At 35.3% G+C, this 17262-nt stretch overlaps 1 long non-coding RNA gene across 1 annotated transcript; it reads left to right on the forward strand.

The window, feature by feature from the left end:
- The first annotated feature begins 710 nt into the window (after positions 1–710).
- On the forward strand, positions 711–14242 carry LOC116421904. Its single transcript, XR_004232494.1, has 3 exons — positions 711–836; positions 7157–7261; positions 13307–14242. It is a non-coding gene; the product is annotated as an uncharacterized LOC116421904 (long non-coding RNA).
- Positions 14243–17262: the final 3020 nt, after the last annotated feature.

Genomic DNA, 17262 nt, shown 5'->3' on the forward strand with positions numbered 1-17262 from the left:
AACAGAGTGAAAGGAGAGAGAGAATAGAATATTAGGAGTGAAATAGGATAGTGAAAAATAGTCAGCAATTGTAACTGAAAAAATAATTTGAAGTAAGTTTCTCTCTGATAAAAGGCTTATTTCTCCAACATGTAAAAAATTGAGTCAGATTTATAAAAGCAAAAGCCACTCCATAAATGACAAATGATCAAAAGATATGAACAGTTTTCAGATGAACTAATTAATTATCTAATTCACTATTAATTAGAGAAATGCAAATTATAACAATTCTGAAGTGCTGCTACTTTATATTTATTAGATTGCCTAATGGGACAAAAAAGGACAATGACAAATGTTGGGGGGATGTGAGTGAAATGAGAATTATTGCACTTTCAGTGGACTTATGAACTGATGCCCTAAAAGTATAAAACTGACTCAGCAATATCACTACCAGATTTGTAACCCAAAAGAAATTAAAAAACAAAAACAAAAATAAGCACAAAGGAAAAGCACCTTTATGACAAAAATATTTATAGCAACTTTTTTCCGATGGCAAAAAATTTTGAAAATTGAGGGAATGCCCATCATTTGGGAAATTGCTTAACAAATTATGCTATGTGATTATGATGGAATAATATTGTGTTGTAAGAAATTATGAGCAGTATACTCTCAGAAAAACTTGGAAGCTTATATGATTTTTATTTTTGGTTATAGAAAGTTACTTTGGTAACAAGGAAGATCAAAACATATACTCAAAAGAAGATTAAAAGTTCAGAGTTCCTACATCCAAAGTCTTCACGAGAAATATGAATTGATCTCCAACCATGGAAGAATTCAACATGGATTTTGAAAATCAAGTAAGAGTGAAACTTTCTATAGGAAGAAAATTTTTTCTGTTATTTGCCTATTTTCATTGCCTATTTCTTCATTTTTTGACTCTATTAAAGTAAGCTTCTTTCTTAGTAGAGATACTGAAGTGGTTTGCCATTTCCTTCACCATTCATTTTATACATGAAAAACTGAAGCAAACAGGGTAAAAAGATTTCCCCTTGTGAAGTAGAGTCTTACTGGCTTTAGGCCTGGTAATCTTATGCCCCATTTGTCTAGGCCAATAATATAAAGCCTTTCTAATCCATAATAAAGGAAAATATTGTCCATTTGTAATGACAGATTGTAAAAAAGAATAATACTGGGATGTTCTTCCCTGATGCCCTTCCTGGGTCAGGGAGTCAGACTCTGGGACTCAATTACTTATAATCTCTGACCCCCTTCCACAATGTTTTTCTTTCCCCAATTACTCATAGTAACTGGGATTTCCCTGGTTACAGTAATTGGTATTCCCCTAATTCCATCAGTAACTGGGTAGCTATAAGCCTTTCTCCAATCTATCTGATACCATTATTTTAAAGCTTGATCTAGTTTTCCATTATCTTAGGGCTCCTTCTATGAACATCTGGGAAAAATTAAATGGTTAAAAATTAACTTGAAAGAGATTGATTTCAGTGTCCCCATCTAGTGAATGAACAAAGAGAAGGGCAAGATAATGTCCTTCCATCTGGAATAGTAGTTCTTACTGTCTCTGCTTGTTGGAATTCTGTAAGATTAGAATCTAAGGAAACGGTTACCTTCTTCTGAAGCTTTCCTCGGTTCCTTTCTGGGCCTGAAAAGTATTTTGTATCTTTTTCTTTTGTATCATTTTCAGTCTTTCTTTGTCTCTGTCTCCCTCTCTTTCTCCTGTTTTATAACTCACATATGTATTTTCTTTTTCCTGACCCCCACACCCAATACTGCACTAAAAATGGCACTAAAAAGGGGCAAGGATCATTTATTTTCATAACTGTTGGCCTCCCCATCCCCCCCGTCCCCAGTACAGTCCCTTGCTTATTGTAAATAAGCATCCATATTTATTGAATGAATGAGATGCATGAATGAAGCCATTCTGCTCTTGGAGTACTTCAGAATCTCAGGATGTAATACAGTTGGTATCTGGAAAAATACCCCTTCCACAGCATCTCAGCTAAAATTCCCAAGTCCTTTGTGGAGGAGGAAGAAATTTGTGACTAAAGACGAACTAGAGACCATTATTGATCACAAAATAGAAAATTTTGATTACATCAAATTAAAAAGTTTCTGTATAAACAAAACTAATGTAAACAAGATTAGAAGGGAAGCAACAAACTGGGAAAACATCTTCACAGTTAAAGGTTCTGATAAAGGCCTCATTTCCAAAATATAGAGAGAACTGACTCTAATTTATAAGAAACCAAGCTATTCTCCAATTGATAAATCGTCAAAGGATATGAACAGACAATTTTCAGATGATGAAATTGAAATTATTACCACTCATATGAAAGAATGTTCCAAATCATTATTAATCAGAGAAATGCAAATTAAGACAACTCTGAGATACCACTACACACCTGTCAGATTGGCTAAGATGACAGGAAAAAATAATGATGATTGTTGGAGGGAATGCAGGAAAACTGGGACACTGATGCATTATTGGTGGAGCTGTGAATGAATCCAACCATTCTGGAGAGCAATCTGGAACTATGCCCAAAAAGTTATCAAATTGTGCATACCCTTTGATCCAGCAGTGTTTCTACTGGGCTTATACCCCAAGGAGATACTAAAGAAGGGAAAGGGACCAGTATGTGCCAAAATGCTTGTGGCAGCCCTGTTTGTAGTGGCTAGAAACTGGAAACTGAGTGGATGCCCATCAATTGGAGAATGGTTGGGTAAATTGTGGTATATGAATGTTATGGAATATTATTGTTCTGTAAGAAATGACCAGCAGGATGAATACAGAGAGGCTTGGAGAGATTTACATGAACTGATGCTAAGTGAAATGAGCCAAACCAAGAGATCATTATATACGTCAACAACAATACTGTATGAAGATGTAATCTGATGGAAGTGGATTTCTTTGACAAAGAGACCTAATTCAGTTTCAATTGATCAATGATGGACAGAAGCAGCTACACCCAAAGAAAAAACACTGGGAAATGAATGTAAACTGTTTGCATTTTTGTTTTTCTTCCCGGGTTATTTTTACCTTCTGAATCCAATTCTCCCTATGCAACAAGAGAACTGTTTAGTTCTGCATACATATATTATATCTAGGATATACTGCAACATATTTAACATATATTGGACTGCTTGCCATCTAGGGGAGGGCGTGGAGGGAGAGAGGGGAAAAATCGGAACAGAAGTGAGTGCAAGGGATAATGTTGTAAAAAAAAAATTACCCTGGCATGGATTCTGTCAATAAAAGTTACTATAATAAAAACAAACAAAAAAATAAAATAAAATAAAATAAAAATAAAAAAATAAAATTCCCAAGTCTTTTTATTGTGATTAGCACTCCTGACTACAGCCAGGTTGTTCTAAATTTCAGTACTCCTCATGTCATTTTTAGAAACTCATATCCTTCTCATATATTCAATTTCTCTCACATACTCTTTATTTTTAGAATATATAGAGATATGGATATATATGTATACACATATGTATATATGTGTGTACATTTATATATATACACAAATGCAGCTGCATACATCTAAGTTGATTTTTAAAGTTTTTTAAGTCTGGCCTCAGGCTTTCTGGGAACAAAGATTGTTTTTTATTCTTTCCTTCCAAGCAATGTTTGTTTTAACACTTTTCACTGCTGAATTAGAATTCATCAATATAATACATATTGCTATTATGCTTATGACATAAATATATACAGAAAGGATCATGAGTCTCATAAATTTTTATTTAAAAAATGTATAGGTACTATTAAGTTGGGTCTTTATATTCTGGAAGAATCACTGTATAATGTAGGGAAAGGAATCTCCAAGTAAGAAAAGAGAATAGGAAAATATCAATAACATCCAATCAAAATAGAAATCTTCTTAAACTTGAGATTAAAATACAGACTAGGCGATTATGTACTAAATGATATATAGGATAGAACAAAAAGCTTTCAAAAAGGTTTTTATGGAAAAAAGCTACCAGAAGAGACTGGTGTGAATATATTCCTGCGACCATCCCTCATAGTACTGTGGAACCCAAACTGGTCTCATTCATGATAGATAACTTTTGGACTTAAATAATATTAGCACTTAAATTTAACAAAGATGATCTCTAAGCCCTTAATTTTATAGATAAGGAAGTTGAACTTATAGAAGGTATTTTTTTTATACTCTCAATATCACCTAACTATAATTTGTGACAGAGCTTGGCCCTTAACCCTTGTTTATTGATGTCTAAACCAATTTTCTTTTTTAAAGTTTTTTTTTTTTTATTTTAAAAACACATGTATATTTCAAAACATAGTTTTCGACATTCACCCTTGCAAAACTCCAATTTTTTTCTCCCTTCCTTCCCCCGTTCCCTCTGTTAGATGGAAAGTAATCCAGGATATACTAAACATGTGCAATTCTTCTATACACATTTTTACATGTGTATGCTGCTCAAGAAAAATCAGATAAAAAGGGAAAAATGAGAAAGAAAACGAAATGTAAGCAAAAAAGTGTTGTGATTCATACTCAGTCCCCACAGTCCTCTCTCTGGGTACAGATGGCTCTCTCTCTATCACAAGATCATTTGACTTGGCCTGAATCATATTGCTGTCGAAAAGAGCCATGTCCATCAGAATTGATCACCATATAATCTTGTTGTAAATCAATGTGTTGTTTTTTTTTTTATACTACATCAAGACTCCTTTCTGGGAAATTCTTCCTCACACAGGAGAAAAACTGGCCCAGTTTCTCATGGTCCAGGGAAAATGCTGAATATTCTGTCTCGTTCCCTAGCCTATGCATAAATTCCCAGGGTTTGGTTGTAGGAAGACTGTTAAAGATTGTTTTTCTTGGAGGGAGGAAGAGAAAGGAGAATGATATTATTTGTTTGTTCTTTAAACTAAATGTTATTAACTAAACTGTACTAGCTTAGCATTGTCTGTTTTATGTCATTGTCAAAGTTAAGGTGAATTGTTGCTATTTATTTGATAGAATATTAAATACATCTACAGACAACCCAAGAAATCCAGGTTTTGAATGTGTATATGTGTGTGTGTGTGTGTGTGTGTTCATGTGTGTTGGATTATTTGTAAGAGCATATAGTTGTGAAGATCGCGTATTTTTAAATCAGCAGGAGTCAGGAATTCAGGTTAGGGGAAAATCGTCAGTCTTTATTCTCAGTGAAGAAGGATTGGAGGTGGAAGAGAATCAGTGATAGCAATGTGTGCAGCTGAGTCAAGAAGCTAGCTAGACCAGCAGCCACATGACCAGCAGCCAGGAGTATCGAACCCAGGCCCAATCTCTCCCAGCTTCTCTTCCTGTCTCCCTCTCTGCCTCCACCCACCAAAATCATCATTTCCTATACAACACATCAGGACTTTCACGGAGAGTGGGCAGGGACCATTCTTTATCCAATCATGTATATTAATAGAGTATAGCCCAATTACTATTTAGCCTCACGTACTTGGGACCTCAGTGCATCAATTCAAACCTCAGCCCATTACATATAGTAAGGAGAACCATTACTGTTTTAGGGGATGGATGAGCTTAGCAGATAGAATGGTTTGGATTTATAATTTTTTTGTGATGCATTGCTGGAACCCAAAGAAAAAATGGACCAGAACTGACAGCTAAGCTTGGTTCTAGGCAAGATTGGAGAGCTGGCAGAATTTGTTTTTGGTGTTTCTAATTTCCCTTTTCCTTTCCACCCCATGGTGCTCCTTACCCTCCAGGTACTCAAGAAGAAGAATGTATTTCAGATTTTATATAAGGTATTAGTAGAATCAGCATCAATAATATAAGAGGCAAGGACAATAGTTACACCCAGTTTTCTCTTCCTCAAAATTATTCTCAAAAAGGAGTTAATAAATTCATTCCCACTTAAGTATACATGACTAATAAGAATTAAGGTGTAACCTTCCCCAAGGTCTTTGAATTGTAAAAATAATTAAGTCAATAGAATGACTTTCTAATTGTAGAATTTTAGATATCAATGAGTCCAGATGGGCAAGTGTTTGTATATGGTGGGTGAGCTGTGTCATAAATCACACAGCATAAAGCAGGCAAGCATGGAGTCTGTCTGCCCAATCACACCCGATGACAGCTTACTTATAATGACTCTAGTCACTGCAAGATGAGGCCTCTCCATTCCTTTCAAAGGCTTGATGTGTCAAGGATGGTATAAATATCAGTTTCCTGAAAACTGATCCTAAAAGAGCCTGATCAGCGTCTCCACCATCCTTACCCTATTTATCTCACCACTCACCCAAAGACCTTAGAGGCAATCGCAGAGATCATAGTGCATAATTGTAAATGAGGAGGCATACAGAGAATGACTTAAAACTTAATTAGAGTTCAGTCACACCAGTGTCTGTTTCTGGGTATCTTATTCTATGGAGAATTTTTAGCTGACAAGGAATTAAAGCCTGAGTTTCTAGGTTTGTTAAAACCATGATCTCTTTCCCTCCTGTCATTTACATCCAATGCTGTAATTAAAACTTGTGAGGAAGAAAGCTCTCTTGGTCCTCTTCTCTTTTGGAAGGCTAAGAAGCCATGGCAGAGAGGGAACACTTTTTTAGGCTCCCCAGTCAAGACAAATAGGGAGTGGGAAGTGACTGGATTGGGAGTCAAGGTCCCACATTCATGGTTATGCTATTTACTAGATGTGAGATTTTAGATAATTCCCCTAAAGTCTCAGGACCTCATTTTTATTTTTAAAATGAGACTTGTACTCGGTGACCTTTGAGCTAACTTCTGACTCTAAATCTTACCTCCAGTGACTTCCGGGATGGTCAATAGCTCAGGGAATTAGAAGTTTCAGAAATATAGAGAAGAATAGCCATGGTCCAAGGAGTAGTATTGGTCACAGTATCTAAAGGCAGAATATGAGACAGGGAGCCAACATGATACTTAAGGTATATATAGTGGTTCTTGACAAAATATGCAGTATTCCAAGATAAAGTATACTTTTCACGTAAAGCCTTTGAAGGCCTTTTTATCCCAGCAATATAAAAATCTATGAGTTGAAAGAGACCTCAGAAATCCTTGGAGCCAAAAATTGCCTGAACAAGAAAGCCCTCTATGACATAACCCAGGAATGGTCATTCAGCCTCTGGTAATAAGATCATAGTAATCCATTCCATTCTGATATTCCTCCATTTCTCTGTCCTTAGGATCATGGAACATGATCTCATGGATTGAAGATTGGAAGGGATCTCATTCTGCATATGAAGAAATCAAGATCCAGAGAATTTGGGAGCTTGTCCAAGGTCCCACAGGTAGCAAAGAAGAGAGTGAAAAGTGAACCCAATTCCTTTGGCCTTAAACCATGTTATTTGAAGAAAGGGGAAATGTACCTCTTCTCCTCTAAGTCCTGGACAATGATTTAAATTTGTCCTTTGATAGAAGCTATTACAATCTAACATCACTCTTATAATGTAGACATCCATTGACACTAGGAGTTCTTTGAATTAGCAATATGCCTTTAAAAATGAAATCATGTAAATCACATTTAGACCGTACCTCCCAAGGGAGCTCAGAATCTTCTGATTTCTTATTTTACCTACTCTTTGTGGAGGAGATGAGAGGTAGCATGGCCTTCTGGGAAAAGCTGCCCTAGTAGTCAGAAGAAGATACCAGGCAGAGATGAAAAGTGCCTCCTTTAGTGAGCTGACAGTAGCTAACACATGGGAATGATGCCCCGACTGATACCTCTGTAGCCACCTCTGCCAGGGCTGCACTGCATAGCACAGTCATCCTCTCTCATGGTCTGTCTACCTCAAGATGCTGGAAGATTGTACTTCACTTCTCCTGATTTAACTGCACTAACTGGAGATCACTGTGCCCTCACCTCTCTCCAATCTCCTGCTCAACTGAATTTGCCATAGGTGCCAGAATTTCTAGGAATCTGCCTGATGTGGGTTTTAGTCTTACCTCTCCTAATTATCTGTGTGAACTTGAGAAAGTCAATTCCCTAATAGGTGTCTTATTTTCCTCTATGGGGGAGAAGGATCATATTAGATAATGACTAAAGCTGATCTTGGTGCTGATGATCTATGATTATGACTTACATTTTATAAGTCTAGGAAGAATAGTTTATGACCTGAGTTCTCATGATTATTCAGTGGCAGAATTGGGAAGAGAGCCCATTCTCGTCTGGTTATTTTAAAACTTTCATCGTGTTTCTATAATTTTTTTTTCACCTGGGGTATCCAAAAAGCACATTATAATTCTTCCAATTTATAACCTTGTTATTGAAGCATCCAAAACAAAGATACAAACTTTTACCAAATGAGGCACAAAGATTTTTATCCCCTTCAAATCTCCTGATTGAGAAAAGGGGATTGTGGAAGGCAAAAGAGCAAGTGGTTGATGGGGGAAGACAAGTAGGATCAGGCTAATCTGGCAGTCTATCGGATAAGATACCAACATAATTTCTTAGATCCCAATCAAAGAGTTAGAGATATCAAAACTAGGTAGACCCAAAAGAGAAATAGATATCAGTCAATAAATAATTACAAGTACCTAGTATGTGCCAGGCACTGTTAAATGTTCTGCATACAAAGAAAGGCAACTTCCCCCCCCCCCCAAAAAAAAAAAAAAACTTCCTGTTCTTCAGGAGCTCAAAGTATAATGGGAGGGGCAATATGGAAGCAACTATGTACAAACAAGATACATACAAGATAAATAGGAAATAATCCATAGAGATAAAGCACTAGAATTAAGAAGTATTAGGAAAAGTTTCCTATAGAAGATATAATTTCAGCTGGAACTTGAAGAAAGCTAGGAGGTGGTGATGAAGAGGGAGAATATTTCAATCATGAATATCCCCAGAACCAGGAGATGGAGTATCTTGTTTGTGAAACAGCAAAAAATCCAGTATCACTGCATTCTAGAGGGAGGAAGGGTAACATAAGAAAAGGTTCATGTGTGAAGGGTTGGGGGATCAGATTATGAGAGAAGGCTTTGAATTTTTTAATATTTTAATTATATATATTATATATATATATATATATATATATATATATATATATAAAATATTTTAGGCCATAGGGAGCCTCTAGAGTTTATTCAGTAGGGGGACAAGATATGAGATCTATGATTTAGGAAGATTACTTTGATAGTCAAATGGAAGATGTTTGAGTTAGGGGATAAAGAAGAGATGGGAATCAGGGAGATCAGTCAACAGTCTATTGCAATAGTCTCGGCATAATGTGGTAAAGGCCTGATGATCAATAAGCCTTGGAAACATATTGGTTTCCAATAACACTGAAATGTTATTGGGAGAGAGAATAAAGAGTAAAGGATGATAACTAAGTTTCAAACCAGAGTGATGGGGAGAATGGTGGTGCCCAAAACCATAATAAGAAAGTTTGGATGAGGGGAGAATTTCAGATGGAAAGATGATGAGTTTGATTTTGGATATATTTGAGATTAAGATATCTTTGGGACATTCAATTCGAGACTTTCAATGGAGATGAGAGTATGGACATTAGCAGAGAGGTTAAGAGGGGAAGAAGCTCATCATAAAGTTGTAGAAAAAGAAAAACTTAAAAAATCAAATCTAGCTACCTAGGATACTCTATCCTAGGTAGATGACTACTTACACTTTCCCTAATTTCCCTTAGGAGAGACAATTTCAAAGTGACAGTCTAAGGCTATATACTTTTTTATTAAAGCTTTTTATTTTCAAAAATATGCATGGATATTTTTTCAACATTAACCCTTGCAAAACCTTGTGTTCCAATTTTCCCTTCCCTTTCTTCCACCCTCTCGTGTGGATGGCAATTAGTCCAATATATGTCAAACATGGTAGAAATATATGTTAAATCCCAATATAGGTTTCTACAATTATCTTGATGCACAAGAAAAATCAAATCAAACAGGAAAAAATGAGAAAGAAAATAAAATGCAAGCAAACAACAAAAAGAGTGAAAATACTATGTTGTGAACCACATTCAGTTCCCACAGTTCTTTCTCTGGGTATAAATGGCTCTCTTCATCACAAGATCATTGGAACTGGTCTGATCATCTCATTGTGAATAGCACCATGCCCATCAGAATTGATGATTGTATAATCTTGTTGTTGCCATGTATCTCCTGGTTCTGCTCATTTCCCTTAGCATCAGTACATGTAAGTTTATCCAGCCTCTTTTAAATCATCCTGCTGATTATTTCTTACAGAACAATAATATTCCACAATATTCATATACCATAACTTCTTCATTCATTCTCCAACTGATGGGCATCCACTCAGTTTCCAGTTTCTTGCCATTACAAAAAGGATTGCAACAAACATTTTTGCACAAGCTACATACTTGCTTATACACTATTCATTTAATTTCACCTTTTATAAGAAAATCCAAGGAATGATCAGGATCTTTGAAGTAACCGATTATCATGGCCATAGAATTCAATAGCTCAAAGTCATTCCCTGAAATGTGACCTGTTTAGTATAAAGATTGGTGGCTGAGCTCAAAAGAAAGAAATGAATCCTTGTACTTCATAACTTGAGATTTCTTCACCTCTGGATACTAATAACCTCCTGAAATTTGTAGAATGCTAGAAAATGTTCATTTCTTATAGTTCCCTTGCTTCTTTGACAAGCTAATATATACAAAAAAACTAGATTTAAAACTATCATAAGGGCTTGATAAATCAGGGCAAAACAATTGGCTAGGGAGTTGAGGGAGGGATGCAATTTGGGGGTAATATTTAGAACATACAGAGAACATACTTATGGGTGTTCTGACAGAAGTTTGTTAGCAATACAGAGGATAATCCAACTATGGCTATAGCAATGACAGGAAAATGGGTTGCCTGTTCCCCAGAGGATTCAGTCCTTATCAGCACCTAGGACAAAGCTCCTTTGCTCTGGGTTACTTATAACTACACTTGAATTACAGATTAAGCCTTTTTTCCCCTTTTCATGAAGTTCCAAGGTTAAAAAATGGAAGACTCATTGCTTTCCCCCCCATCTGATAATAACTTGGTTTTATTCTCATCTAAATTGTATATATAATATAGAATTTTTCTCATTAGAGTGTAACATCTTTAAATAATACTTCATTTTATAATCTTCTGAGGCTGAAATTATGTCTATATACAGGATAAGGAAAGCAAAGTCATACACAGTTGCATCCTTCCTAAAAATTAATACTACATATTACAAAGTGATAATCATCAGAACAATCTGGTTCTGGCTAAAAAATAGAATGGTGGATCAGTGCAATACATTATACAAATGTAAATGACCATAGTAAGCTAGTAGTTGATAAACCCAAACTTTTGGGGTAGGAACTCAGCCTCTGACCAAAATTGCTAGAAAAACTGGAAGACAATTTTGTAGAAACTAGATATAGAATAATACCTCATTTTTATACCAAGATAAGGTAAAAAATAGAGAAGTAATTTAGACATAAAGAGTAATATCTTAAGTAAATTAAGGAAATATGTAAAAATATACCTGACAAATCTATGGATAGGGGAGTTTATGACCAAATGAGAGAGAGAGGGAGAGAGGAAATTACAGGAAGTAAAATAGATAATTTTGATTATGAAATTTAAAAGCTTTTGTACAAAAGTGATATAGTCAAAATCAGAAGAAAAACAGGAAACTAGAGGAAAATTTGCAACAAGTTTCTCTGACAAAGTCCCCATTTTGCACATATATAGGGAACTGAGCCAAATTTATAAAATATGGGCCATTTCCCAGTTGATAAGTGGTCAAAGGATATAAATAGGTAGTTTTCAGAAAAAGAAATCACAACAATGAATGGTCACATAAAAAGTTGTCTAAATCATTACTGGTTAGAGAAATGCAAATTAAAACAACTTTAAGATACTACCTCATATCTATCAGATTGGCTAACATAACAGAAAAGGGAAATAACAAATGCCAGAGGGGATGCAGAAAAATTGGGACACTAATATATTGTTGATGAAGTAATGAATTAGTTCAACCATTCTAGAGAACAATTTAGAACTATACCCAAAGTGCTGTAAAACTGTATATATCTTTTAACCCAGAAATATCACTACTAGGTCTGTATCCCAAATAGATTTTTTATGAAGTGGGGGAAGACCTATGTATACAAAAATATTTACATCAGCTCTTTTTTTGTGGTGGCAAAGAATTGGAGGGGATGGGCATCAACTAGGGAATAACTGAACAAGTTGTGGTGTATGATTGTGATAGAATATTATTGTAGCATAAGAAATGACAAACAGGATGGTTTTAGAAAAACTTTGGAAGTCTTATATGAATTGAGGTAAAGTGAAGAGAGCAGAACAAGGAGAATATTATACACAGTAACATCAATATTTTAAAGATGATCAACTATGAAAGACTTAGCTACTCAGAAATACTTAGAAAGTCTTCCATGAGCAAAGTGAAATGTACTGCATACAAAGTAACACCAATTCTGTAAGATGATCATCTTTGAATGACATGACTATTCCAAGCAATACAATCATTTAAGACAACTCTGAAGGACTAAGGATGAAAAATGCTATCCCTACCCAGAGAAAGAACTGATAGCATCTGGAAGCAGATTGAAGAATTCTTCTTCTTCTTCTTCTTCTTTTTTTTTTTTTGCTTTATTTTTCTTGGGATTTTTTGGTTCTTTCACAACATGATTATTGTGGAAATGTTTTCCATGACTGAACATGTATAACCTATATTGAATTGCTATCATTCTTAAGGAGGGAGAGGAAAGTGGCAAGGAAGGAAAGGAAAGAATCTGGAACTCAAAGTTTTCAAAACAAATGTGAAAAAATTAGTTTTATATATAACTGTGGAAAAATAAATGGCTAAATAAACTTAACTACTCTGATTAAGAAAATGATTCAAGACAATTCCAAAGGACTCATGATGAAAAATGCTATAAACTTCCAGATAGTGAACTGATAAACTCTGAATGCAGATCAAAGCATACTTTTTGTTACTTTCTTTATTTTTATTGTATTTTTGTCTGTATGTGGAGTTATTTTTCTTGCAACATGGTTATTATGGAAACATGTTTTGCATGACTTTACATATATAATCAAAACCAAATTGCTTGCCTTCTAAGTGATAAGGGGAGAGCAGGAGGGAGGAAAAGAATTTGGAATTCAAAATGTTTAAAAATGATTGTTGAATTTTTTACACATAATTGGGAAATATTTGATGAAATAAACCCTACAACTACCTACTAGGGTAGTGAAATAAGAAAATATTTGGAAAATCCTTTGCAAACCTTAAAACCCTATGTTAATGCAAGCCGTGCCATCTATTCAACTGTACAGTGATTTTTAATTTTGTCTCTTCCTTTCTCTTTTCTTAGTCTGTCTAGATTATCACCAAGTCTAATTCTATCACTTAGACATCAGGATGCTCAATCAGCTTTCTCAAAGGAGACACCAAATTCACCAAGGATAAGGTATAGCTATTTGGTACAGAAACTTTTTGAACAAAGCCAATAACTTTTTTTGCTTGACAGAGCAAATCGATAGCTTATGCTAAGAGGCATGGCATGAGATGGTTCTATCCCACTCTCATTACATAGAGAGAATGTTAGCAGATGGATGGACCCTCTTCCATCACAACTTGGCTACAAAGACCAAAGAAGAATGACTTCTGAGCCGATGCAAACTTTCAAGAAGTGTTTCCAATACCAAGGCCTGCCAGAAAGGGAGCAGTTGCTGGAAGGCATGTAATGTTTCTGTTCAAAAAAAGAAGCAACACACACACACACACACACACGGAATGCAGGTGAGCTCATAAAGACCAAGAGCAAAAGCAACTCATGCACCAACAAGTTTCTCCATGTTTTCCTGCAGGGTGGATATGCTTGTTCATACCTGTCAGCATACATATTATGCACAATTATCTGGATTTACATTCCTTTGGCCTGGGAGATAGAGCCAAGCTGCAAAAAGTCAATACAGGGATGTTACTGATTTCATAGTTTGCAATAAAAGTCTCCCCCATGAATGGGATGACTAGTGAATTCCTACAGTGCAAGGATACTGCCTCTTTTAATGTATAAATCTGTTCAAAATCAAGCTCTCAGTTTGGCTCTCCAAGAGAGCACAAGGCGAGAACCATTTCTCACCATGTATGGACTAGAGTGGTTGAAAATAAAAATTTTAATTAAAATTTATGGTTCTGCCTGCCTGAAAGCAGTCAGCTTGATGGGAAAAGCTGACACCAGCAAGGTGCCTATTGCTGTAACTAGAAACCCTTTTCCTTGTAGCTTAAATAGTAGATCTTTCCTTTGAGTGTGAAATATGGGATTGTTCTTCAAGAGCTGGAAGAAATGGATAAAAATATTAGGAACTAGCTGCTTATGTTATATAATATAATTGATAGAGTGCTGGGTCCTATTTGAATATAGTTATTACAGCTTCCTCAGTTCTCTACCCCTAATTCGTGCCCTCCATCTTCTTTTCTCCCAAATGGCTTCTTTAGCTGAGTTTTATTTCTCATGAATTCAAGTCTCTTTACCACTTGGTTGGCCTTCTCTGGTCACTCTTTAGTTTACCAATATTCTTCTTAAACTATGATGTCTTAAAACTGAAAATAATGCTCCAGTTTTTTCATTCTAGCATTTGAAGCTCTTTTTAGTAGGGGTTCTTAACATTTTTTTTTGTACCATGGATGCTTGTGGCAACAATCTGGTGAAGCCAGAATATTCATTCACATACATTGAATGCACAAAGAAGTTACATAACTTGGGCCAAACTCACATAGGTTGTTAGTGCTAATGGCAGAATTTGAATTCAGGTCTGCTGACTCCATTGCTAGTGTTTTTGTTTGTTTGTTTGTTTGTTTGTTTGTTTTTTCCAGTGTACTGCCCTGCGTTTTAAGCTAGAGACACTCCTCCACTGAAAGAATAAGAATTGATCTGCAGTGTTTCATTCACTAGGTTATTGTCAGGGTCAAATGAGATTGTGCAGATAATAAACACATTTATTAGGTACCTACTATGTGCCAGGCACTGTGCAAAATATTCTAGTTACAACAAAGACAAAAAAAAAAATTCCTCCTCTCAAAAAACTCACCTTCTAATGGGATACCTATGTACAAACAAGATTTATACAGGATTAACTGGAATTAATCTCAGAGGGAAAACATTAAGATTAAAGAGGACTGGGGAAAGCTTCTGGGAAAAGGTAGAACATGAGTGAAGAAAGGTAGTGGAGATAAGGAGGGAGGAGGGAGAGGACATGGATTCAAATCCTATTTCTGACTCTTACATATGGCAACCACATGCTACTTAAAGGCTGTCTAAGCATTAGACATCCATTTTCATTTGACTTCGCAATAAACTGTAATGTAGGTAGATAGACGTTATCTCCATATGCTAAAACATATGCTAAAAACTAAAATTTAGAGGATAAATAAGTCATACAAATGGTGTGATATCAAAACTGAGATTTGAACATGGGTTTCTTTATGAAAAACACAATATTCTTTCCAGGAAGCCTATCACTTGGTTCTTGAAACCTTGGAGGAAACGCTAAAATGGGGATAATAATAACACTTGCCCTACTTATCTCAGGGGATTTCTATGAAGAAAATGCTTTATATACTGTAAAATGTGATATAAGTGTAAATTTAGAAATTTATCCTATGGCATGATTCATTGTCTCTTAGCATATGCTGGGAAGCATTTGAATACGTTGGGAATGCAACTACTTTTGAAGTTAGATGACCTAATTTCAAGTCCTACCTCTGAAGCTGACTACTTCTGTGTCCTTGAGCAAGTGACAACCTCCCCAGACTTCAGTTTCCTCATTTCTTAAAGTAAGGAGGTTAGTCTGATCTCAAATTGAAGCCAGGACTAACTGTACTAACTACTGTACACTAAACTGCATATTGACTTAGAAAATCATACATGTTTAGGTATTTCTTTTTTTAATAAATATATCAACACATTAAAATCAAAGAACATTAAAATTTATGTTTTAATCTGATTTGGGCCTAACTCAGGAGCCCTGAGGGCCACATGTTTGATAGCCTTTGTTCAAGAAGAGATTTGAAGTGTCTTCTGTGGAGGTCTAGGACCCTAGTAACCATTCTACAAATAAATATGTCTTCCTTCCCCAATAATATTATAAGGTGTTGAGAACAGGAATTGTAGCTTCCTCCTTGAGGAAAGAAACTGTTTCTTCTTTGTCTTAATATTCCAAGCACCTAATACATAGTAGCATATAGTGGGTTACTCCAAGGTGCTTTACAAATAACAGATATTCAATAAATATTGGTTTGGTTAACATCCCCTGAGAACTGATATTCCCATGATGAAAGATTTTGACCTTAACTACCAACAGAGTTATGGGCCATCTTTTATTAATTTAATTTGTTGGGTCCTTAGGAAGTGAAAAATCATCTTTATATTAATATAAATGATAAATGACATTGTAGCTTTTGTAAGATGTATGGTTCCTAATCCTTTATTAACCTTCAAAATGATGAGTAAAGTCCTCCAAAATAAGATGATACTTGTTTTTCAGGGTTATAAGTGTATCTAGGATGTGATGGGGTCATTCCTTAATGCTATCTACCTGAAATCTTCTCCATCTTTATGTATTGTTGGTAATCCCAATGATTAGTAAGTAGTCCAGTATAATTTAACCAATTAAGATCAATTAGCCTTTATAAAGAGATTTTGATTGAGAAGATACTGTAAGATCAGAAATACAAACATTTCTCCTCATAACTCCTATACTACCTCAGTCTTTTAGGAGTGTGAGTTCAAAATTAAAGCTGCTTTTACAATGCATTTGTCCCACCAAGTTTCCTTTGAATGCTGAACAGTTGATGCATAATTATTGTTGCACCCTTACTGCAGCCTTGAAACCACTTTTATGATGAATCAATTAGGTTGAGTGTTTGGTTGTCTGGAAAAAATCTGGTCTCTGACCTCTGCTTCTGAACCTCTGAATCTACCAAGTTTTGAAGCTCGCAAAGTGTCATCCTAGTTAGATCTGCTGTTTTCTAAAAGCAGGAAAGAATATTTACAAAGATTTAAAGTCCAAAGACTCATATTAATGGGGAGATGTTGGTCCAGGTAAGGAGATTAAGGCTCAGGGGCCCTTTTCTCTCTCAATCTAGTGTTGACAACATATTTTCTCAAAGTAGGAAGGAAAGAAGTTCCCCTTCTTCCCTTCCCTGAATAACTTTTATAAGTATTTAAAATTTTTAAAGCATATTTTATTTTATTAATTTTTTCCAATTATATGTAAAAGTTTTTAAACATTAAAAAAAATTTTTTTGAGTCCAAAATTTTCTCTT

The sequence above is a fragment of the Sarcophilus harrisii genome, chromosome 2, assembly GCF_902635505.1.
Source record: "Sarcophilus harrisii chromosome 2, mSarHar1.11, whole genome shotgun sequence".
Taxonomy (NCBI): Eukaryota; Metazoa; Chordata; class Mammalia; order Dasyuromorphia; family Dasyuridae; genus Sarcophilus; species Sarcophilus harrisii.